Genomic DNA, 26,663 nt, shown 5'->3' on the forward strand with positions numbered 1-26,663 from the left:
CCGATTCATTACTCTACGAACCGATTAGTTGTCTAATCTAGACAACTAAAATACTGAAAGATATCCATGACCATCATCCAGAGTGCAAGCATGCCAATCTTCAGATGCCTTTTTTTGTTAGATGTACAATCCAAACCCAAAGATAATTTATTTACTATCATGGAAGACTAAAAAAACAGCAAATATTCACATTTATGAAGCTGGAACAAGTGAATATTCTGCCTTTTCTTACTTTACAATTCATCAATTATCAAAATTGTGCATATAATGTTTGTATGTGTGTGTGCTTTGTGTGCTGCCAGGCTGGGAAGCCTTCTGCACACAGTCCTGCACAGAATCCTACTTCTATAGTCCAGCAGCCAGCTGGATTAAAAGGGGCCATATGGTGACAGAATAGAGTGGGGGGATTGGCACAAGAAGGCCAACGTATGCAATATTTGTACATCTAAAAGGCCACATAGCAACATGTCTTGATGTGTGCAGGGCCATGCTAGGCCAGAAACTAACATTTGAAACATTGACTTCAGCTCTTGTAATTGTGTGTGTGCTTGTGTTTATTCTGTGCTGTGTGTGTGTGTGTGCTCGTGTGGAGGCATCAAAGCCCGCTCTTCTGTGTCGAAAAGTGTATTACTGAAACCATGAATTTAAGGTTATTTGTCAATTTGAAAGAGCATCTTGCTCACCGCTCTTCTCCTCTGTCGGCGTGTGTGCCCTGACTACTAACACTCTGCTCAGGGTTTGCAGATACACACTCTGTGTTGAGCAGCTCACCGTTGCCCCTGTCAGAGCCCCTCCCCCCATAACATTTCACTGTGCATGCACACACACACACACACACACACACAGTGAACAGAGCACACAAATTGGTCAACAGTCAACCTGGAGCTTAACAATACATTACATGCCAAGCTTTGGTACAATTGTGCTTGTGCTTGAAACACCTCACTTAGTAACTGTCTCTGTGCTCTATGGGTGACATTACAAGTCCTACTAAGGAATGAGGAGTTAACTGGTCTTTAAGTCTGCAATCTTTAGTACGTCCAACAATCGAAAATATTGAATAGAAATGTCAATTGTGTTACCTCAGAGCCTTGCTTAAATGGCTAAAAACCTCTCGTTTGTCTTTAGAAGAAAGATACTGGGGTTATCGAAATGAGGGTGTACCTTCCTACGAACATGAACGGGCTCAGTAGATTTAATGGCAATCCTCATGTTATAGAATGGGATATGATGTGTGTAAAGTGGATATCATGTGGATATGAAGTGTTGGATAATGTTGGGGTTTCCGCTCTGCGCTCAGAGGTGTACACAAACAAGTGTGTGCACTCAGGCACACACACACACTCACAAATGGCTCGGTGCAGACAGGCGCATGTCAGAACTGGAGGGATCAGCACTTGTGCTTGATAATTAGAACGTACATAGCCAGTGTAATTGCAGTGGGATGACGCGCATATACAATTAGCCAGTACACAAATTCATTAACAAAAAGACAAAGGTCTGACAGTACTAGTCACCTTGGCGTTGAACACTCGATACATTGACAGCGCTGTGTGCCATCGAGTCTGCCCGGGATGAAACGTATCCTCCCCTGGAGACTGTGAGCCATCAGCGCAGGGTTTCTGTCTCTAACCCACTGTGTGTGTGTGTGGCTCTATTAAGTCCTGATGAGCACTTGTCTCCATAGACACTCTCCTGCCTGCCTACTGTCCCGCTTTGGATGCTGTTACCTGGTGAAGGTGTCAACAACAGTACCATCTATTTCCTAATAGGGCCACAGTACCTCGTGGCTGAAAGACGCCACAGTGTTCTGGACACCATCTCCAGTTTGTGTTCATTCGGACCCATTTTGCAATCAAAACCTCCATTTCCCCCCCTGAATTAAGATGGAATCTATAATAATGTTGCCTTATTTCTGCTTAATATTTCACACCGCCTTTCTGGTTTTGGCATGACATGATGCAATGTCTGTGCAAGCCATAATTTCAATTTCACTAACTTTGTGTGTCGGGCAATGTAGAGTCCAGAACTGTGATGACTTGTTTTCCTTCAGATTATGCCTGAAATTTTGATTTGCTTCCATCATCTCACCCCTGTCTTAGTTCTGTAGTGTTTCTTTTTTCTGCAGACATAATTATCCAGAGCTATGCAGCATCTTTACCTGTTTGCACCAGTCCTCATTAGACTAGAAAGCCTCATCTGTTTTGAAAGACATTACAGAGAAAAGTGCATTGATTCCAGAAGAGGGAAAGATGGAGAGGGAGGAAGGGTAGGGGGGTAGGGGGGTAGGGGGGTCAGTGGGGGGGGGGGGGGGGGGGTATATGAGAAGAAGAGACATGAGACAAGAGAGAGAGACAGAAGGAGAGGAGAGAGGGAGTGAAAACAAAATGGGAGGGAGGGGAGAGAAGGCATGATAATGAGCCCTACCTCTGACACATCCTCCTGTTTCTATGGAGACCAAGGAGCCAATCATGTGGCCCTGCTGAGGACTGTACTACTTAGAGCAGATAAGAGGGTGGAGAGAGGCGTACGCAGATGCTTCTCTGTGTTTATGAGAGGCAGTCATATCTCCCTGTAGCTCTCCTGCAAGTTGTGTCCTCTTGTTTTTCTTTACCAGTGAAGAATGTCCCATAATAAACCATGCTTTAAAACAGATGCTTCTCAGCAGTGCTTAACAGGCAGCTCCTTTAGCTTCTGAGTTCTACAACACCTCCCCCACGCCTCCTCCTCCTTCTCCATCGCCATCACCAGTAACCCCCCCACCCTACCAGCCGCCAGCCTCTTGGACGCTCCTCGTTACATCACACACACTGCTCTCTGGCAGCCTGTGTTTGTGACTGGGAGGGAGAGGGAGAGTGAATGTGAGTGAGCCAGTGTGCGCACGCCGTCCCACCGTCGAGTCCCATTGACCAGCATACAGGATGGACAAACCAAGTGTGTGGCGCGCCGTGGTGAGCAGCACGGACCCCAGGCGAACGAGAGACCCCGGGTCCCACTCGAGCAGACCGGGCTCTGCCATGGGCTACCGGCTCTACGACATGTGAGTAGCATGTTCAGTGTGAATGCTGTCAGGCGTGCTCGCCTGCCTGTGCGGCGCTGGTGGAGCTCCCATTCATGGAGACAGCAGTGGAGTGGGTGGTGGTGGAAAACACGGCATCTACCTCTCCAGTGTCTATGCTGAGTCACCTATGGCATCCAGACCTTGCTCTGTCCTCTCATGTTCCCTTCCTATGCTCTTAGTAAACAACGTCTCCCTCCTGGGGAGGGGCAGCGAGGTGGAACATACGTTTGTTTTGTGTAAATGAGATGCTGAAATTTCACCACGATGAATTCATACCATGTGTCTTCACACAAAGTGATGAAACCTGAGTGTCGTTTTGTATTTGCGAGCCCACCATTAGGACTGAAAACACAACAGAGTCATGTGAGCGATGGTTTTAGAGCCTCGGGTGGCTGGGGAAAATGACTCATTGCTGGGTGATGCTGTGACAGCTCTTACTGGGCACATGAGTTCCTTGCAGCTTCTGCCGTATATTTGGGGGTGTGAGTGTGTTCTCGTGTGTGATTGGTACAATGTGTATGTGTGTGTGGCATTGCTAGAGTGTGTACGTGTGTGTGTGTGTGTGTGTGCGTGTGTGTGTAAAATGCGGCTGGGTCTGAGCTGTTATTTTTGGGATGGTGATGAGTCCTGCAGCCTGTGTGTGGAAACCTTGCGTCTCTACTTCAGTGAATCATGTGTCAGTTCTGCTGGGATGAAAGGTGGACAAAATTCAATTTTGTTGTTTCTTTTGGAGTCATGTTAAGGTTTGTATTTTTGGTATGGCGCTGTACGAGATTTGTGTGTCTGCACACAGCCTACCCTTGCCTAGTACACAACACCTTCAGTATTCAGCTGAATAAGCATTCCGCCACCTTATTTCTCCGCAGAGGCACATTTAAGTTAGTTTTCTTTGTTGTAGTGTGTGTAATCTGCATCACTTTGGACCCTCTGATTCCTTGACAACCCCATATGTGTAACCATGTACGTGAACACTTGAATTTTTCACACATGTACTTACCAGCTACTGCATAACGCTGAGCTGAATTACCCTGCCATGTCATGATCTAATGCTATACATGGGGATCAGTCATCTTAATGAACATGAGACCTTCACGGGTCCCCACTGAGTCCTTCACAGGCAATCTACCCCTGCTATTCACTGGCTTATATCTCTGTCTTGTTTGCATGTGTACAGCACACATGAATGCATGAATGCATTCCTTGGACGCTCAAGTTCCTCTACTGTAGCAATAATTATAATTTTATTACATGCTTCATTCTCCGTTTGTCTGTGGTTCTGAGATAGTGGCTGATTTCTATCCTCCCTGTTTCCTTCCAGCTTTAGCCCACAGAAAGCTTTAACCACAGAAAGTCACATGACCGGGCCGAGGGGCAGAGCTCAGGAACGGGAAAGTGTGGTGCAAATCGATGACTTTGTGAGACATTCGCTGTTGTTGTTGTTAGGGGACCGAGGAGATGTGCCGCAGATTGACACTAATGTGTTGGTTTGACTCTCTGTCAAACAGACTGAGGCTCACAGTGTCTGGCCAATACTCCTTTTAATGAGGAGCTGGAGCGGGATGAGTCTGTTCTGTTGTAAATGTCATTTCATCATTGCTGGCAGGTCCAAGTCCCACGTGAATTCTAATGCTGTGCCTACAACTGGAAGGCTTAGAGGAGGATATCCTGGACTTCTTGGCCTTTAAGGATACTACACTTCACTACTCTGGCCTGAAGGGATGCAGAGCTTGCCTTGGGTAGAATACGACAAGATATGTGTGACAAAGGTGTATGCCCTGAAAATGCATACACAGCTTAACCACACAACAGGGAGAGATACTGTATGTTTACACTGCACATGTTTTATTTATTTTGTGAAATAGTACAAATAATGGTATTGCTGAATCCACAGCCCCTGAGTTAGTTTTGTCTGAGGGGACATGGATCTGTAGATACTTTGCACCAGTATTGTTCAGTAGTTGTTAACCTGGCTTATGCATGAAAAAAGGAATAATTGCTTTCTAATAATTTGCACATTTTTGTCATTCCAGATCATGACCGATATGCCTCAGAGTTGGGATGTGCATGTCTTTTTTCAAAACCAAATGCTTTGTAATCCTATTGTCCGTGACATTACCATCCAGCAGGTTTGATCTTTGTGCCTGGATTATTTTCTGGGATTCGTAATCGCCTGTACTCAGCACACTGAGTGTATAACATTGCACGGACAAGGTGGCTAATGAACATCAATGGGCTTTACCCTTCATTGAGATAATGTCATGCATTCTCAGAGGGCATTCATGCCATAAAGCCGTTACAGCAGGAATGCCCATTTCCCTTTATTGGCTTGGAGATTTTTAATGTGATGCCCCTGTTCAAGTGACGCCAGCGCTGATGAAAAATGGAGTGCGTCACCAGAGCTGTAAGGCACTGACAGCACATTCCTCCACTTTGAGCCTGAGCCTTTGACAGCGGAGTGTGCTAGGCCTGCAGACTGAGAGAGGGCACACAAACTGCCAGCGTAGCTCTGAATATGCCTCCACCGGAGACAGCCGCTGTAGGATGCATGCCGCTATTGCATGAGACAACAACTGCATACAGTGTATTGCGTTGCCAGCACATGGGCTGGCACAGAGCATGCTGTCAGTTCATGTAGCATCAGTGGACGGGGGCATGATGTTGCAGAGCTGGAAGTGAGTCACTAGTTAAACAGGGATACATGCTGTATGTGTGTACAGGCCTGCCTTCATAATAACCCTTTGATTTTTCACTTGTCTGATAGCTGCAGAAACTGTCCGCTGCCAGTAATGACTACAGTCATTCTGTAAAGTGGACATGATTATAGCCATTAAAGCACCGTCATTATTACTCCAGTCATTATACCAAGGACTGTATAGCTTATTTATTGATCAACTGTTTGATCTCTTCTTAACGGTTTTGACAGATAGCAGGACATTCACACCTTCCGATTTCCTCTCCTGACAGAACAGAACAAAATTGAACACAGTAGAGCGTAATAGATCATGAATAGATGGATAATTGAAGGGTCAAGAGTCACCTCACTGAGGTGTTTTGACAGCGCAGACGTAAAGAGAGCTCCAACACTTGATCAGTCTGTTAAGTAAGTCTGTAAGTCAGGCAGCCTGCCATACCATACTGTTCCCTACTGTACCCCACTGTGCCCTACTGTACCCGATGCTTCAGTAGCATTTAGGCTTTTTCCAAAATAGCACAAACTTGGCTGAGCTCATTCAGCTCAAAGGCTGTCATTTGCATGCTAAAACATCAGCAGCTGGACATCTGCAGGCTGGCACTGAGTTTTCAGTGGCTGAGTTTGCAGCTGGAGCTGTGTCAGCCAACTGTACGGATTATCAAACCAAGAGGAGCTGTTGGGCTCTCAGGGCCACATCTCAGTGAGTTAAAGTTTCCTCTGGGGAAGAGCTAGTCCTGGTGCATCCGTGGTTTGAAACAGCCCATAATAAGCCCCTGCCTTTGCCAATAGCATCGTCAGAAGTGACAGCACAGAGGAGAGTTGGGTGCATCAGAAAAGGATGCATCTCCAGAACATTTTGTTCCTCTGGCAAAAAATAAAAACAGACATGAAGATATGTTTATCAGCAACAATGTTATATAATAACAGCTTTACCAAGATATCGCTGAGCATTTCATCTCACATATTGATTCTTATTTCATGGTTTTCTGTGAACTGTTTCGTAATTGAAAAGGGGTTTCTGTAGCGTGCATACCAGCTGACTCATGCTTATACAATATAATCTTTCTATGCATGTTTTTTTGCTTTCATGACTCTGGAATTTCTGTGCGAGCTGTATGTGCTTACTTCATACAAGACATGCTAATCCTGTCAGGGATTTGAAACGGTGAATCACAGTGATGTGTTAACACTGGCTCAGTTATGAGCCTGTACACATCATTCAACAAACCATATCATTTATGTGATTTTTAAGGAAGATACAGCCATCTCTTCTCTTTCATAGTGGACTCGAGTATTGTGCTTTTGTCAGATACAGCCTGCTGTGTTGGACATATGGGCTCTGCTGGTGGTCCTGCATCTAAGTGTACCCTCTTTGACGGGGAAGACGGCTCTCTACATCAGCTCTGTTGCCCGGCCTCAGGTTATGAAAGGCCTTGAATATAGCAGGCAAAGACTGAAGACTGTGGGATCCACCTCCAACTAGCCACAGAGGATTTTTCCCCCTTTTTTTGTTCCTTTTTTCTTCACCTCGCTGTTTGTCTGTGCCTGTGCTTTCTGCTTTAATACAAAGCCAAAGCTGGAGGAGTGAGTCTGCTGTTATTATCCCTCCTCATCCTCCATGCATCTTTCTCTCTCTCTCTCTTCCTGCTTTTGTCTCCACGCCCTCCTCTTCTTTTCTGTCCTTTTTTCTCCCTCCACCTATGTTCTGCATGGCTGCTTTCAGGCTGGGGGCTAAACAGCTGTACTGTACAATCAGTGCAACGCAAGAGCTTGTGCTCCCGCAAACTGTGCTGTAACTTTAATGTAAGATTTTCTCCCCAGAGCACCCCTCTAAAATGATATGAAATTATATTATCTGCCCTGTAGTATAAACTAACATGCTAGTCAGATACTCTTGAGCTTCTGTGCCTCCCTCTTTGCCAGCAATAGTATCTCCCTGTCCCTGCTGACTGCAGGAATTGTGTTTTTATCCCAAATAGAGGTGGAAGCACAACTGTGAGGCACATATGCAAAGAGTTGATGTTTGACAGTATAAATCATAAATCTTCCTGATGCTCAATTTTAAACTGCATTTCCCATGCAGCTCTCATAAACTGTGTTTAATGATCTAAAAATAAATGTTGTTTTTGTGTAGAGACATTCAAGTTGACCACAAGAGATCTGAGGTCTGCCATTTATTGAATTCTTCTCTGATGTGGTATGAATAAGAAATAAATCGATGCATTGTGTTGATGTACTCTGCATGAATCAGCATGCCTGTCAGACTCCTCATTCTCCCGATCACATCAGCTCATTGGCTGCTAGGCTTTGAAAGCATAGAAGTTACTCCAATCTGCCACCAGGGGGTGAACTTTTCTAACACATCCTGTCCGACCGGCTGTCCTTCACATTGATATGAGCTCAGGTTCTTCTGTATACTTTAAGTCCTAGTTATCATGATGTCTTCATCATGGATTTTTATTACAACATACCTTTGACCTTGTGCTAGCTTTTATTCTATGATGGTTATTATATCTTGTATGCTATCTCCATCTATCTCCTTTAAACTCCTTTTGAATGGATCAGTTTGACAGGAAGGTCTAGCGAGACAGACACAGGGTCAGGGTTAGGGTTAAGGCTATTGTCCAATCAGGTTGTTTCTGCAAGGTCCACCCATAACTGTCATCTTCTTGCATGTCTTTATAATCTTTTACATCCTGTCTCCAGTTTCTTATCCATGCGCTGTTTCGCTGTCCACTACTTTTCATTCAGCTTCCCGTTTCACCCCTTCTCACATACCATTTGACCAGAGGATTTTCTATAGCAGGCCATTTTCTATTGAAGTGCTTATTGACTGCGCGTCTCCCGCTGAGAGCAGGTCATGGTGAAATCCTGAGGGCAGCTTATCAGTGATTGACTGGGTCATTCGCAGGCAGAAGTGGGGTCCCTGCACTGTAATGCTCAATATCAGGCAGTATCAGTGTACAACAGTACGATGCACCCGCAGCAACGTGGAGACAATAGGAGCTTGTCACTTGGCTTTTCACATGAAGTCATTTATTCAGACAAATGGCTGAACAGATATGATTGTCTGTCCTTTAGAGCCCTTTGATTTCTGAAACCGCGTAGATTCATATTGATCCACCTGCAGTGCGATGGGGATTTCAGTCAGGAAGGAAGGAAGGAAGTATTTTTATATCCTCACCACACTTTTTTGCACACATATTGACTTACAAACAAATGGAATATACAAATGTGACCTTTTCATAATTGACCTTGACTCTGACCTCTGCAGAAATGCTCTGACATTGGTTTTCAAGGTTTATACCTACATCACAAAGGTGGAAAAGAAGATCAAAATGAAAGGTGACTGGGTGAGTCCTGGTGAAGACACTTACCCCCCCCATGTGTTCTGTGACTTTCCACTCTTACCTATTTAAAAAAGGTGAAAAAATATTTGTAGTGAGTCATTTATCATTGGATAGACTGCACCCCTGTCAAACACTGAAAAATGCTGATGGTCTACATGTGAACTCACAGCTTGCAAAACTTAGGTGTAGGTGGAGGCATGCTTTGTGATGAGCGGAAAGAATGTTAATTTAGCAGGCTTGTTTAAAGCACACATATACCAGTTTACCACACATATGGACGTGCCAGCGCATGCCATGTCGAGCGATCCATCCATCTACTTATTAAATCGTATCCTGTTGTGCTGTTTGTTTTGGTAGGATGAAGAGTTGAGCCTTCATCCTACCAAAACAAACAATACCCTGTCATGTGTGCTTGAATCAGAGCCATCTGTGTTTTATGCCAGTTAGGTCTGCGATAATTGCTCTTCTTTGCCTCTGATAGACTAGTATGTTCTGCTCACAGAAACAGTGGGGTTTCCACCCACACTTACCACTGGAGGGAACTTCATGTTAATTAGAAACAGGGAACTAAAAGGGTTCTCCATCTGGCATAACCCACATGAGTAAATCATCACGATGAACCACAGCCACGATGTGCTTTTGGAAATAGAAGAATATTTTTAAGTGCAGTTGCTTACCTTTTTAACTGCGGCCTTTATTGCGGTTGGTGGATTTCATCTCCAGCATTAGCTTCTATCGCTAAATGTTATCTGATAATCTGCTCTAAATGTGTCCCAACAAATGATGTGAAACCGCTGAAACTCAGAGTGCAGACATTTTAGCAGGAAGATAATCACGCTTGTTATGTAGGGGGAACGTGGAATGTTAACCCGCTGAAAGCAATCTTCCATCGAGGCAAATTGAGATGAAGAGCACAGATAAAAGAGTCTGTCAGTGTGTGGCCATTTTCTGTGAGATGTGTATGTGAATGAGGAGGCCTGAGTTGTGACAAAAGGCTGATGAATGAATGGTGTTTAGATTAATTCATTCCTTAGTGTCCCCTGCTGTTCACACAGGCTCTCAGTATAGCTTTTGTGCTCTAATATCTTGGCTTGGGAAAACAGAGGAAGCCCATATTGTGCCAGGAGGTGTGTGAAAAGAGTCATGTGGAGATGACTTGTCAGATGAAACAATCTAGCTATACCAATTAGTGTGTTAACGTGTAAATATGCATGGACATTAATGCATGTTTGTGTATTTGCTTGTTTGTGTTGTTTGTGTAAATATGCAGTATTTTCAATGTTTGTGTGTTTGGACACTGGCAGTGGCTGAATATTGATGAGAGGCCCCTCCACACCCCTTTCCCATGACTGCTGGGACTGGGTGGCACTGCAGCGTGGCACTGCATCTCAGGCAGAGAAAGAACAGCACTGTGCTTGTGTTTAAATGCAAACCCCCTCTTAAGCAAGAAAAGAGAGCAAGGTTTTATGTGTCTAAGTCTTTTGGCTCTCCTATAAGCACTGCAGCAACATGCTTCTAATGAAGACACACAGTTATCTGATCCAGTTTTAACATACTGGCCTTCTTATACACAGAAATGCAATTTTACCGCATTCTTTCTGCCAATGCACTGTGCAAATCTCAGCCTTACAGTTTAATTCAGTTCACAAATCACTCTATTGACCATAACTGAGCATTTGCTCAAGCAAGCTAGGTGCAATTGTGCTTTCTGTAATGCTTCCATGACCTTGATGAGTCAAATAATGCAACATTTCCTTTTTCCTTTACGAGACACTGGCAAAGCATGACAGCACTTGAAGCTCATATTTATTTGAACAAAGCTTGTGTATAAACTCATGTGGTCACACAACATTGCAGCAGCCCCTCCCCGCTTCGAAGCCGACCAATCGCGGGCTGCTCTGCTAGGCTTCCATTTGAAGCTTCAGTAGTACGGTAGTGTTGCCCAGCAACCAGAATCGGCACATTTCTGGGAGGTCCTGTGTGGATGGCAGCAGCTGTAAGAGGGAGAGGGAGACAGAGAGAGCAAGAGGGGAGAGGATCAGGAGAAGGGGACAGAGATAGGAGGAGAGAGGGTTCAGGACTTTTGCTGGAGGAAGGAGAAAAGGAGGAGAAGGATGGCGTCAGGCTGAAGGAAGAGCTACGCTGAGAGTCAGAGAAAAGACCCAGTCTCTCACCTCGTAAGAAAGTTTGTTTGTGCAGCGGAGGAGGAGACAGAAGAGGAGGCCACTGATGATCCTTGTTGAGTCTGTGCTCGTTCAAACAGGGATGAGCGAGTTTTTGGAGGATTCCTCTTCGTATCTGCGCTCCTACACATTCCAGTACCTGTGCCTGCTGGAGCGGTGCAGAGCTTTGGCTGTAGCCATGATGTCTCAGAGGATCCTGGGCTGACGCACTGTGTTCAGGGACCGGCACAGAGGACAGACTGACTGACCTGGTTAGGAGCTAAAACAGAGCCGAAGCAGCCAAAATAGAGCTTATTTTGGGAGGTGGATCCCGAGAATTCGTACTGGGTCCAGATCAGTCCTATAGAGGGTTCCTAGAAGGCCTGGCTTTCTGGGTTGGTGATGACTGAGACAGGTCCAGGAGTAATGCGGTTGTTCTGGGCGGGCTAAAACCACTCAGGCTGTCATCCAGTGGCAGTGGCGAGGCTGGAGCTCCAGAGGAGGACAGAGCCGACGTCCACGCCGGGGATTCACTGGCTGAAGAAATGAGCAGGGTCCTGTGTTTGTGGTGCCATGGTGCCTTTTAGTGTTGTTGGATCCCACTGCTTTTCTGCCCTGTTGATTGTCTGAGCTGAGGATGTGGAAGTTCAAAGCGTTTTGCCTGGATTACTGGCATGTGCTGTGCTTGCACCCTCACAACAACTTTTATAAGAGGTATGTTTAAAAATGGCTGCGTTCTCCAGTCATGTTCGGCTTTCATGTACCTCTCGCGCTACATAATTATCACAGAGCCTTTTGATGTTGCTTCCTGTGTTGAATTGCAACATTAGGCAAATCAATATGTTTTCAAACATACTCTAGAATTACTTCTCGAAACATGGCTGATTGATAGAGAAACTGTTGTGCTCAGCTCTGCATGCTGACATGCTGGCTGACTGAGAGAGACATTACTCAGGGGTGCGCAAGCTGGCTGAACCATTATCGATTTCTCCAAGCGAACCAGGTTACGGCTGTTATTTTGTAGAAGCGCTTGGTTAAGTAACTTGGCACTTAGAATGATCTTGTTTGTGTCGGTTGTCTGTTTAGCGTTGATGCCCTGCTGAAAAGGAGCTGGCTCTGAGTGAATTCATTCATCCCCGTCCCACTGGGACCTCTCCTCGTTCACCTTTCACCCACTGCATCATCTATGTGCATCATCTATGCCTAATTACTGAGTCTAGCTTTGCTGCCTGCATCAAGGCTGGCAAAGAAATCAATTTCGTTCTGAATCTATAACGAGTTCTGGGATTTATTCTTCTTTCACCACAACATGCCAATCATGTCATCAGGTTTGATTTAATGTCTTTTGGTGACACTTCAAACTGTAAGTCACTGCAGAGGATCAGAGAATTCAAGATATATAACTCATTTTCTTTGAAAACAACGTGTTAGAGGTTTTTTGCCACTGATGTATGTTTTTTCACAGCTTCCAGGTATGCTAAAAAGGTGCACACTCCTCTCTCACACTCTGTGTAAATTACTCACCCCATCCCCCTGCTGCTGTGTTGAGACCTCTCATGTATTTTACAGCCTATCACGACACAGATATCTGATGCTCCACATTCCATACAAACACTCCATTTTCTCAAATTGACGTTGAGCTCGCTTGTACAAAACAATCACCATCTGTTGATGATGTAAAAAAAAAAAAGACACATGGATGGATTTTATGTGATGATAAAGGTGCTTTTAATGTTTGGGTGGTCTTCACATTTAGCTCAATCTATCATGGGTCTGATCCTCTGTAATCTCCTCTGTAATCTGTATATTTTATGCTGCAATTTCAGCTTTAAATGACTGTAGTTCCTCAGAATTGTTACCTTACTCTCATTCAACACAATTAAGATCCCAGGTTTTGCGGTTGTACAGGCAACAGCTACAATATTTTGGTCCAGTCTCCTCCTGTTACGCCATTAAGCTCTGACCGGCTATGTTTGCAGAGGTTTCCTTCATGCGCATCCAGTCACGCAGATGTTTGATGTCTGAATCAGAAGCGAGAACACTGATCCAGTATCTGTGAAATCCAGGAGCACCTGCCTTCTGTCACATCTCTATATGCTAATGTGTTCACACATATATATAAACACACAGTTTGTCATGAGCATTAGTATTCTGAAGGTGAGGATACAGTATGTCCGTGATTCATTAATAATGCATCACAGATTTAGCTGGCAACTCTTCTTTGAATGTAGGCTTCGGGGAACCCCCCCTAGCTGGGTGCTACCTCAATACCAAATTCTGATGGAATTATAATCATCTTTTTAGTCAGATTTATGATTGTGTAGTGTGCAGCGTTTCAAATCAGAGTGTGGTCTACTTAAGTCTAAATGAATTAAATAAATCGTTTGCTAACTGCTTCAAATGGCTGATCTCAGTCTATGACTCAGTGGGCTTTGGAATTATTTAGGACGATTGTTGATTTTTTTCCACACGCTGTGAACAACTCATTATGTGTCTAATCCTGCAGAGTTACTGGAATATCCTGGTCATTGGGCGTAACTCATTACATTGCTCGGGCTTCAGTGTAACATAGTCAGATTGTATCCCAGGACTGAGACTGTGTTGTTGAAGCGAGGTCAATGTAGTAACTCAAAACAGCCTCTCCCAGCTGCTGAACTGGGGCTCACCCTCCCTCCTGCGTGGCCTTCCCATTGAGAGCAGTGTGATTGTTGGACACAGGCCCAAGTATCACCACACACACACACACACACACACACACACATGGGGACTGAAAGCTCTCTCATGCTCTTTCTATCTTTCCATCTATCTCTGTCACTCTGATCTCTCTCTCTCTCTCTCTCTCTCTCTCTCTCTTACTTCCACATAAACACAAGCACACATCAAACACACAACATAGGCCCTGCCCATCACCATTGGGGAGCACCAGATGAGTGAAAGATTGCGTTGGACAAAAAAAAGGAACAAAAAGGAAGGGGTGTCTGCAGAGAGGAGAAAGAGGACGGGTGTGTTTGGGTCGTTGTGGGTGGAGAGCTTTTGTTAAGAAGAGGGATGATTTTTCTTCTGCTATATGTACTGGGCCTTTACCTTACTTGGTCATCGGGCAGCTTGCTAGAGCAACAACTCTGAGCCCAACATAAACCAGGGCAGGGAGAACTCCGAAAAGGCACAGACGAAGTAACTTTAGCAGCGAGAGAATGAATTTTCTCTGTGGGTTTTCTATGGAAAGTGAAGGATGTGGGGTGTAATTTGTGGTCGAGGAGGGAGTGAGCACAGACTGTACTTTCTGTGGCTCTTTTAAGGGGGAGTTGCTGCAGTTTAGTGTTTTTGAAACTTTGCTGAAACTTCCTCTCGGTGCCATGCACATTTTTTTCGGGCATGTCTGATGCCTCCGGTGATGTCACTGCCATATGGAATGCGATGTGGAAGTACTGCATCTCCAGCCGAACTATAAGGTAGGAGACCATCTGGCCTGGACCAGGCTGGATGGCAGTGGCCTGCAGTATAAGTGGTGGTTGTCTTTCCGACTGACCGCAGAAGTCTGTGCAGATATTTCTGACGTCTGACTGATCAAATAACATTCCTGTCTATATGCTCAAGCTTGGTGGTTTCCTTTCCAGAACCATGGAAATATATTATCACTGGCACACAGCTGGAAACAGTGAACAGTAAAGACATTTTCAAGGTCTTTCAAGGCAGTGTACTTTATCAAGGACATGTCTTTGCTAATAAAGATTTGAGACTTAAAGACTTAATAATCTGGCCATTCTTTTTTCATCTCTTTAAGCCTTATTATCGCTTAACTTTGTCTTACCATTGAAGTGTACAGCAGGAATGTCCTCTGACATGCGGGATTCAAATCTCTCTGAATGAACACAAAGATGATCATTATTCTGTAAAGGTTTTCTTTCTTCCTCTTATTATTCAGAGGCCATAGTGATGGGATTACGTGATTAATTGACCAATTTTGTATCTTCCATTGTACCTCTCTGCTACATTCAACCTGTGATTATAATCATGTAGCCTGCGGGGAAAGTCAAAAGTACTGTGGCACTTCTGTAACTAACTTCAGTTTTTTATTGTTGTTACTGTTATTTGTTTGTTTTTTTTCTTTTGGTTTCATTTTTATTTTTCCTCACTGGCAGGCAAAGCAACATCCACCCAAATATGCAGTATATACATACTACTAAACATACAATATTCTTAAATAAACATTTTTGAGGCCAATACAAATATTTTGAGTTTGAAAAATCTGATAACAATAAATATGCCAATATTCATTTTTTAATATAAACAAATGAAATGATCACCGATCACCCCCCCCCCCCCCCCCCCATTTGATGAGTATGATTGAGGCTGATAGGGCACTGAGTTCAATAGGCTCTGCTCGACATGCAATGAATGAGAACTGATGACCGTCAAATCCAAATGTCATTTCAGTTCATTAAAACTAAGTTGAAGTTTTCATAGCTCTGTGGTAAAAGACTTGTAAAGGCTTACATCATCTGTTTGTATGAGTGAAAACTTTTAATGCAACATTATCTAAAAGGCTTTGGCTTCTTGACTTACATGTTTATTTGAGTTTTCTTTATTGTAACCGTGGTTTTGATTTTGCCTAATTCAAAACTCTTCCCAGTTTTCTGGATGGAACGTGGGGAAAGAAAACAGAACAAACAAAACAAAAAGAACAACATTTTTGAGCCAATAGAGGTAAACAACCTGCTTGCTAACCTGCTAAATGTCTGAGAGATTAAAGTAACGTGGTGGTTCATGACTGAGACAGGAATCCAGTAGCAGTGACACCGTAGACACCCGGGTACATCTGATCTGACTCTGGTCAGGCGACGACAGCATTACTTATTTAATGTGCGTGGATCTGGAGCTCGTCACTAGTGCCTCCTTGTCCCACAGTGGATATCCATGGGACGGAGTACAGGAGGGAAGCTCTGCAGAGTCTCATCTGAATGAACTGGGATGTTAAACACCTCCTGACAGAACTGCACTGCCACATAATAGGTAAATGGCTCCAACAGGACTTAACTCTGGGGACATTAGCACAAATCGGTGTTGGCCTGAACTGGAACCAGCACTGGAAGAGTAGGTGATCCAACATCATGTCCGTCAATCAAATGAGAGCAGGCACTGACCCTTTCGTTGGTCCCCTTCTTTGGTACGCTGGCTTTACAACAAGTGAGATCTTTTTTTCGGGGGGGGGGGGTTGAGAGGAACTGCTTGTAATGGAAAAGCAGCGACCTGCCAAAGCGAGCTTGCAGTTCCACTGTGGTGAGTGAAAAAAACTACTCTCCGGGGTGGAAAAGCTTAGACGTGTCTAGGATGGAAGTCGTATTCTGGTCAGAAATGTCAGCATGAAGGAGATGTGAAGAGGCTGTTACGGTGGTTTCAAGTTGCAGTTAGCCATAACAGAGAAGTCAACTGGTTTTCTTGCCTTGCACTCGGTGCTGAATAGATTCAATTCGTAGTAATGTTCCTTTTGTAATTGTAGTATTTTATTCACAGTGTGTGTGGCCCACAGTCACACATACTGGTGCCAAGCCCAAATGTAGTTGTTCGTAGTTGATTCAGCATATCTCTGCTCACCTGTTTGTAAATTTTATTTTCGCACTCATGCTTGTCCAAATGCTCATCCAGTGGAAAATAGGTTCACACTGCAGCGATCTGTATCCTCAGGCTATTGCCATAGCGCTTGGCTCTTTATGTTTTTTTGGTTTTTTTTTTCAATCAGTGCCCATGACCAGAAAAGGAACTTAATACATGTTTGTGCTCTGGTATTCTTACGGTATCTGAGGTTTGCTTGACATCTAAAGCACTTTATATGCACAGGCCTTTTCTGATCTATGCTTAAGTTGCAGTCAGTGTCCACACCACTGAATAATTTACACTCGTGTCTCTCCCCGAGGGACATGTGTGGGAAGATGTTTTTTTCTCTTCTTTATGTGACCTCTAAGAAGACTAGTTATCTGTAATAGCTCAGATACCTTGTTTGACATTCGATTATGACAGAAATAAATGGGCTGATGTGGTGTGGCCATAAAGGAATGGCTTGAGAATAAACTACAGTCTCGCTGTCCCAACACCTCCCATTGCTGCAGGGTTGCAACATTTTGGGAGAATATATTTGGGAACATTGCCTCTGCTGCAGTATCCACACTGCTCATGTTAAGCTGTACAGCTTTTGAAATGCTAATCATCTGAGGAAGCCAGTTTGTTTACTCTAATGCTCAAGAATGCCACCTCTAGAGAGAGCGCTTCTCATGTTCAGGGTGTTCACTGAGGTGTCTGATGAGGAGAATGCATACAGTACAAGTAAAGATTAATCTGTAGGAACAATTGTCATGTTTCCATAATGTCTCCCAGTCTTCCTTTTTGTACGCGCTATATGTATGATTAAAGCAGGGCCAAAATATGTGTTGCCTCTGCTCTGCCCTGCTCTTTGTGATCAGCGGGGGGCTGTGAAAGCTCAGAGGGGAAACACAGGCGCTGTCTCTTTCTGTGGCTTTTTTCACTGTTCTTCTACTTTTGATGACATATTCCTTTGCATCTCTTCACAGCGCCTGCCTGGAGAATAATGAGGGTGTGTGCTGCATTAACTTATGTAATGGCGAGCGAGAGGAGGGGTGGGATGGGGGGGCAGTGAAGGAGGAGGGGGAGAAGAGAAAAGAGTGATGAGCTCATGCTGCTGCACTGCAGCTCTTCTATACACACTCTGCACCTTGTGGTCTTCATGCCATGCATATATGCAGTCTCAGTTTGTGTGCAATTCTCAGTTGTTAGTTGATTCACATACAAATATTTATGCACATGCAGACTAAAAAACGAACAGCTCATTATTGTGTCATTAGAACCCAATTGTTCTGCTGCAGAATCTGAAGGCTGGCATGCGTGGTCTACATCTCTCACAGTGCTTTGCCATGAATGGGAATTAGTGTGTGCACACTGTCCTTTACCTGCACCACTGTAGCTGTGAACAAGCTGAGCATGCAGAGCTCAGGTTGGTAATTGCTGCTAATCCACCAACTATTTTCTGTGAGAAAGCAGACCCTCATTATCCAGAGTGTGTTTTGATTTATGTCAGAAATGAGCGAGGTGGGGTAGGGTCAGGGGACAGGGGGAGTTGATAATGGCACGACAGCGCATTTACTCTATAAAACAGAGTGGTCCCTTTGGGGGCTTTCAGCTCTGTCTCCGCCTGCAATGAATATGTGAATAAATGGATAAAATACAGCTCCTGGCAGAAGACTAAACATCAGAACATCATTGTCCAAGATTTTCAATGCTAACCTCATAAGCACAGTCATTTGTAGCACAGCCGGGACATACATTGTCCGTATGCTCTGCATGCATTCTGTGGACCCATGACTTTGAAATTAAATTAGCACATGTCCCTGCATGAGAGTGAAATAAGCATGCTGTCAGGGAGGCTGGGACTGCGGCTGGTAAACAGTCATTAAAGTTAAATGTTTATCCCGATTGGACTAATAGCTTTGAGCTGTGTGTAAATGCATGTTTTTTTTACACGTACACACACACATGTATATCTTCTAACAATAAGGACAGTGTATTTTTTATTTTTTTGTCAGCCTTAGCCGTTGCCTTGACAACTGGCCTCAGAGATCTGTGCACGTGTATGCAATTGTGATAAATCCTGCTTTCAATCTATGAAGCACCGTCCACAGAGACACATCTAATGTGTATCACTCAGGTTCCCATAGTCACATGACTTATTGTTTTCAGTGACATCATTCACCACAGTTCATTCACTCCATACAGATATTGTCAGTATAAAATGAATCAGTGGTGCAAAGGAGTTGAATTATTGATAATTATAAGCCTCATTATTATTACTAGAAGTAGAATTACCTTGGGAAAGGATGTGTTTTCAACTTGAAGCTGTCAGACTGGAGACAGCTCCTTTCAAAATAAAGGCCACTCAAGGCTGGAATTGAAGACTCATTCCATGACAAATGAAACTTACAGATCAAACCTGTCTCCTCATACAGACGCAAACATGTCCGCCTGCAGCTCAAATGAGCTCCCTCGGGAACTACAGCACAAAGTTCCTCTCCCTCACAATCTGTAGCTCTAACTCCTTTCCCCCTGGGCATTTTCTGCCTTTTTAAAACAGTAGCCCTCCCTCTGCTGCTCTACTTTACATCAACTTGTTTCCTTGCCCCCCTATAAAGACGAGTGGGAGTCTTTTGATCAATCATATATCTCTAAACCCTACATCCCTCCCATGACAGGGTTGACTGTGCACTGGCACCATCTGTTGGCAGAGAGACTTCAGGACAGACAACAGCCTCAAGGTCTGAGAAAATCTCCTGCAACCACTTGATATTGGTTTTATGTTAATCCTCCCTCTCACTGTGTGGATAGTCCACGGCTTTGACTGCACTTTTCATAAAGAATCAGACAAAGTTATCCGTCAAAGTTGTCCGCCTGTTAACGGCCACTCATTCAATCGATCAGGCATTCTGCTTTGAGTAAGTCAAGGGCAGAGAGCTAAGTAATTAAACAATGGGAGATGTTTTAAGTCAGATAAATGAGCAGTCTTTAATTCAACTGTGAGCCATCGGTGAGCGGAGAGAAGACAAATTAAAGCAGATGGGGGCTCTTGCCTTGCCTGGAGTCCCACAGAGGCTGCTTCAGCCTTGTAGACTGTTTCTCTGGCTTTCCTCCCAGATAGATGTTACAGAGATTTACTGCCAAGGTTTACTCAACAGTTCTGATATGATAAGGATTTTACCAGGGAGTAAAAGTATTATTTTTCAGTAGAATTACTCACAAATCTGTGATTTCTGAGAAAGAGAGAGAAAAAGTATCTGGCCAACAGTTTTTTTTATGTAAATCATAAGAAGCCACACCACCGAATGCGCTCTCATTTCTGAGAATCTCTCTTTTCATTTCGTGAGAATTGACACATCTTCGCCGGCTATGGCCAACTGGACAGAACTGGCAAGAGCAGGACACAAAAGCAGAGGAAACATGGAGAGGTGGATGTTTGCAGGTCGGCAATCTTAGACAGTGTTACTCGCAGATAATGTGTCAGCTCCCTCAGTGTAAGATGCCACAATCATTATAATCATCTTATAATCCTATATACCTTCATATAGCCTTTTCCTGAATAAGAAGGATATATGGTCGCTGAAAATGACTTTTCACCTGTTTCTGTCCACTGTTTGACAGTGTAACTGAAAGACATTGTTAGGTGACCTGTTATCTAACTACAGTTTGGGTTGTGCTCAGGCTGTCTGAGGATGTGTTCTGGTTGAGAGCTCAGATTTCCCCTTTGGCAACACCATGTGTCCTGAAGAGGGAGGGGAAGAAAAAAAAAAAAAACAATCGGTGACCTTGCAGAGCTGCAACACACAGGCTCCGTACGTGTCCCCACTGAACCACAAACATCAACACAGCAGCTGAATAAATGACCACAGACTCAGGGTGGAGGCATGTTGGGGGGTGAGAGGACAGCTGATAGTGGAAGAAAAGAGAGACATAGACTAATAAAAGAAAGAAAGAGAGAGATTCAAAGAAAGAGTGAGGCTGTGAGAGACATAGCTGAGTGAGGCTGATGAGTGAGGCAAAGGGGGGAGGGTGCTCTGTGTGAGGAGAGCCTCCTCTTTTCATTGACGTTTAGGGGAATGTGCTGATTAGTGGAGAGTAAATCAGTCAGATGGAGGTTCCCAGTCTCCTGTGCCTGACAGAGCCTCTGTAGCTTTCCAGTAACCACGGTCACCTTACCTTTTTCTTTTAAGAGCAGTAGCAGTTTGTCATCAAAGACCGGATCTTGTTTCACACTGTATGGGGCCAACCCGGAGACAGATGTGTGGAGGTAGGTGGGCTCGACTCTGAAGGTGTGTGTGTGTGTGACTGTGATCTCTCTGGCTGTGAAGTGCAGGTTCATATAGGCTCTGTAGCGGAGGCGGCCGCTGTTACATTGTCAGACGCTGCCGTTGTATGGAGAGCATGAGAGTAGTGCTGAAATTATTAGGCAGAAAATGAATGACCAACCATTTTGACAATTGTTTGTTATTCATCAAGCAAAAGATTCCAAACATTCTCTGTTCCCAGCTTCTCAAATGTGAGGCTTTTCTGCTTTTCCTTTCATTGTATATTGAATACCTTTTGGTTTTTAGACATTTGGTGGGGTATAACAAGCCATGTGAATTTTATAGACTAAACAATAATCAACAGATCAGTCGAAGATTAAAATGATAATCTGTTGCAGCCCTACATGAGAGATGACTAGAATAAAAGGGATGGATGAATGTGTGAGTGTATTTGTGTGGAAAGTATGTAACATGCTGTTGATGCTCGTACACTGGGGTGCCAACGCCGCTGCTCTGTAGTCTGATGTCACACATCACGCTGATGCACAGTGCTGGGGGGGGGGCAGAGTTCTTTGTGTTTATTTGTGTCTCTTATTTAGAGTCAAAATACATCTTTATCAACATGTACTGCATATTTAAGCAAACGTGCGTGATCTGCCTGCTGCTGTATGAACCACAGAACTCCAACAGGTTGTTTTATGGCCCTTTAGACCCCCCATTTCCAATCCCAACATCTTTCCGACTCGCGGCCCATTCCTGCTAATTGCCCTGCTTTTGTAAAGCATCCTGTTCATTGATCTATTCAATGAAACCTATATCTGGACCTCTGATGATCTGCTTTCCCCAATTGTTCATGAAGAGCCTGTGTGCGCCGTCCACCCGGACCTGCTCTCATTAGACCTGCTGAAAGATTGGATAGCCTAGCGAGGACATCATTAAATCCTATTAGATGCACAGAGCGTGAGACGGCTTCTCCCTCATCAGTCATGCTGTATGAGAGAATGGCGGTTTGAGAATACAGAGCTGTACTGTACTCAATGCATGCATCCTGCTTTTTCTATGCCTGCCCTTTGCACTCTTTCTCTTCATCACGTGCAACTCTTCCCCTTCCTCTCAGTCCATACCTTCCCCCATCTCCTCTTTCTCTGTCCTGTGTTTACACTCCGTCAAGTCACATGTATTGTTATCTTGTTGTCCTAGTGCCGGGACGTTGCTGAGTTACGTTTTTGTGGTACAGCAAATAAAAGGCAGAATTCCCCTCTGGGATCATTAGGCACAGTGCAGCAGCTATGAATCTCAATAGCTTTTTATTACACAGAATTCCTTGGCGTTTCATCATTAAATGCAAAGTAATCGCAAAAACGGCGAACTGGCTTTTCTGTGCGCGCTGCTCATTAATCTGCTTTCGGTCCACGTAGGAAACGGTTAAAATAAGGTCTCAAAGCTGCTTAAACATGATGCTGAAGAGCAAGCATCTTAACCTTATGCTGAGCAGCTGTTTTATGTGCTTGAACAGGCGGTCCAGCAGACAATAAAGTGAACCTGTCCCTCCTGTGTAAGCGGTAATGATGACTGTACTCTTAGTGCTCAGTTTCAAAACGCATGAACAGATTATACCAGGAAAAGGATCTTATCCTGTTATCGGGGTTGGTTTGAGGATGTTACCGTGTTGCTGACTCACCATGTGAAACTGTTCCTCTCAGCTGTCACTGCAACATCTTGTTGTTGTTTGCTGTACAATGTACTGGTTAAAGGTTTAAGTGAGGCAATTGACCGTATTTACACAGTGGATTTGTTTAACAGCTGGGACGGGAAAGTATCTGGAAGGCTGACATAGACTGATTGGACTCTGTCCGTTCAATATATTACAATCCCTAACAGTGTCTGTTTTTACAAGGATGTATAGTTAATAGCTACCATGCAGGCTAGGGGTTCAGTAGCATTGTATTGTATCTGAATCCAATATCGAATACACTAGGTAACAAATCTATGTAAGTAACTAAATAGTTTTAGATTCTGTTAGCAACCAAAGTCATAAATAATTTAAAGCTTCTATAATCAATATTCTTATATTAACAATGGATCAAATAACAATGACAATGTGAAAGTGGTTGCTGGAAGTGATGAACCCACAGATAATTTTCACCAGACTCTGCAGTTCTCCTCAGCTCTACTGAGCTGTCCAGCATCGCTCAGCTCAGTTTTTACAGCCTGCAACTTTACTGTTTAGGTTCACTCTCGCTGCTCTCATCAGCATTGTTTCCAGATGCAGCAGGCAGCTGTTTTCAGCGAAAAATCTCTAAAAAAACCCCAAAACAAAACACTGCACGCTACCTCCCCAGCACCAAACGGCAGGCGGACACAGTTGGTGACTGGCTGGTGAACATAGTGGTGCATTTAGCAGTTTAAAAAGCCAGATATTCTTCTCAGGATTTCGTGGAGAGGTAAACAGTGCTAAAAAAAAAAAAAAGAGAGTGAATATTGGACATTTTACCAATTGGAACTGGATTGAAAATGAAACCAGCTATCAGAGTCCAAGCCTAGTTGGCTCCAGCTGTAGGCCAAATAAAATATATAAAATGCACCTATATGGCTCCAGATTCTTGACATTAATTAATATCTAAGACTTTATTACCTGCACCCTGAGGTCACCCCGAGTAAGATGTAAACTCAGAACTGCAGATGTGGTAATAAGCTCAGCAGCTCAAAAAAGCAGTGTGGGACTGCTTTTTCCCATAGACAAAATATTCCTTTTTCCACAAAGGATATTCTGCCAAGCCAACATATCAAAAGTGAACTCCCAAAATTCAAAGTAACTGTGCTGTAGAAGCAGCTCGAGGAAATAGACCAGAAGAGAAAACATTCTCATATGGCCCGTGTTGGTTTTTACGTCACTGGTAGATTACCATGTGGGTGTGAGAATGTCTCTCCGTTGATACAGCCTCCTGCTTTTGATCGACACCCGAAGGCTGTGAGGAAGTTCACTTGATTAAAATGACAGAATTAGTCCTCATTCAACCAACCGACAAGTTAAAACACGTCAGTCTCTTGGCTGCACCCTTGACTTCTCAGGCAAATTTGTAGGATCCCAGAAAGTGAGAGGTAGAGAAACATCCTCTCTGCCCGCTGATATTTCCACATCCTGGTCCAAGCCCATTTATCTTGGAAGCGTCTATCATGGAAAACCTTGAATAAGTCATGCTTAAACCAAACCAAAAGTATCAGTATTTAGTGCTTTTTGTATTTCTCACCCTGACAAACATCTTAATCACTTATTTTAGAACTAACTTCACATGATTGCAGATTGTGATACAAATGAATGAACTGCATAAAGGACCAGTTTGTTAATCTGTGGGCTGAGAGAGCCGGGACGTGGGTCTCTAACAAGTAATTGGAAGGGCTACAGATCGATGTGCCCTGCAGCCTGCAGAGACCTGGGCTGTGCTTTCAGGCAATAAAACAGTAAGCTTTATGGAGCATACATCAAACCTCCAAGGATACAGCCAAGGTAGCAGACAGATTTACTCTATATTTGAAACCCATTCCTCTGTAATGGCAGGAATTTGTCTTTTTTTTAAAAAATTTATTCCGGACTCTGGTCTGGGCTGGTGTGTTGCAAGAATTGTGTTAATGTTGATGTATGATATGGGCGGCTGGCTAGCTCGCCCCTGTAGGACTTGTGTCGTTATTGAGTTCCAATGTGCGCTACAGACCATCCAATAAGCTTTGGTTGTGTGTGTGTGTTTGTGAATTAAATGGAAGCCAAACAACATTAGCCGCTGTCAGGTAGTTTGTCATGGAGATGGTGAATTAATCCACATGCCCCTGTGTGTAACCGTCTTTTCTTGTAAATGCCTTGGCACTGTCTCAAGTGGGGGTTATGGGAGGCATTGAGAGAAATGAAACAATAAACATGGCGCTGTGTAACCCCTCCTCCAGGGCTTGTTATCATGAATCTGAGTCTGCTTGTTATTCTCAGACTGTCTCTATCACTCTGTAAAGTCAAGCCTCATGTCCTACCCAGCCTGCCTGAATGGGGCGTATGTTGAAATGTAAGATCTGCTGACATGCACCCACCAGGTCTTGTGGAAATGTGGTATGAAAGGAACTTGCACACTCAGGATATCTTGATCCACTGGAATATGTCAACGTGAATGCGTTTCTCGGCACACTCGTGACCTGCACAAAAGGTTTCCTCTGCTTCCTTTCACATTCCCGAGCAAAAGGAACGCAGATCGAGGATGACTGCTTTATCTCCGTGCTTTTGTTCTGTGATTGATTGCTTCCCGGTTGTCTGTGTTACTTTGAAAAAAAAACAAAAAAACGATTTACTGACCAGTTAGTAGCTTTTTCTCCTTTTTTTAATTTCTAAACACAGCTTTTGGCTTATTTTCAACCTCCCAATACCTTGACGTGGATGTCTAGTGAAGATATAAAGAGATGGGAATCATTAATTATTTGTTTTTTAATTCTGCTTTCATTGTTGGGGAGCTTTCAGCTGTGGCTTTCAATTAATATTTAAATAACACATATCAAGTTCTCATGGCGGCTGGGGGAAGTTCTCATCACATGTAAACTGATCCTTTGGCTTTTCTCCTGTTCATTCTTTGATGACTTGGTCTGGAGGTTGTTTGCTGCTTGGATGTGCAGAGTTTTTGAAAAAGTCAGGATTTCCTTTGACAAATGGGATCCTTACTCAGCAGTTTCTCTCAGTTACAGACTTTCATTATTGGTCAAACCTCTTGTCTTTAAGGGACTCAAATTTGCCACAAGAAACACTTCTAGTTGTTTAACCTGTAATCTGATTCCTTTTATTATTACTGCTGTTTAAGTTGATAAAATGACTTCAATCACATATATTCATATTTAAAGTAAGGGCTCCTCTGTGACATGCCTTTCTGTGTTGAAATGTATTGTGTGAATATGTATATCTTCAGGTGACTTAACAGTATTTGCACAGCAGATCATGACACTCATTAGCTGCCTTCACTTACCCACATCTGTATTCAGTTCTCCAGTTTTGGGATCTTTCTCCTAAAATAACATCTATGTTTCCTGAATGATTCTATCACTGTCGGCCTAATGAGAGCCATTAAAATGAAATACGTTTTGTACTTTCACTTATAAGTGGGGCAGAAACTGAAAGGAAACTTTGAACTTCTTTACGAGGCTCAGGGTTGTGACTGTGGTTTGCGGGTCCGAACAAGAAAACAACAACAAACATTATTTGGCAGACATATTGACACATCTCATGGCCATCACTACAGGGTAGCCCCTGTTGTTCGGTGACTGTGTTTTCCTTAATCAAAGACTGGAAAGGCGTGATGGAACAGACATGAGAAAGGCTGCCTTTATACGCCGTGCCAACACAAACAATGGCCTGCGCCAGTGTAGACGGCCGAGCCGGGAGGTGCTCCTCGGGCCTCAATAGCCGTAGTGTTTCTGCCGTGGGCTTCGGATGCCACAGGGGCACAGTTGGCTTCGCCAGCGAAGGGCGGCAGAGCAAAGCAGCAAGTAACTGGAGTCTTGGCTGTGGAGTCCAGGGCTGAAGGA

At 43.9% G+C, this 26,663-nt stretch overlaps 1 protein-coding gene across 1 annotated transcript in view; it reads left to right on the forward strand.

Moving 5' to 3' along the window:
• Nucleotides 1-26,663, forward strand: part of iqsec1a (IQ motif and Sec7 domain ArfGEF 1a) — an 85,555-nt gene that overhangs the window by 32,626 nt on the left and 26,266 nt on the right. The gene's annotated exons all lie outside the window — the stretch shown is intronic.

This window comes from Enoplosus armatus, chromosome 8 (genome assembly GCF_043641665.1).
Source record: "Enoplosus armatus isolate fEnoArm2 chromosome 8, fEnoArm2.hap1, whole genome shotgun sequence".
Taxonomy (NCBI): domain Eukaryota; kingdom Metazoa; phylum Chordata; class Actinopteri; order Centrarchiformes; family Enoplosidae; genus Enoplosus; species Enoplosus armatus.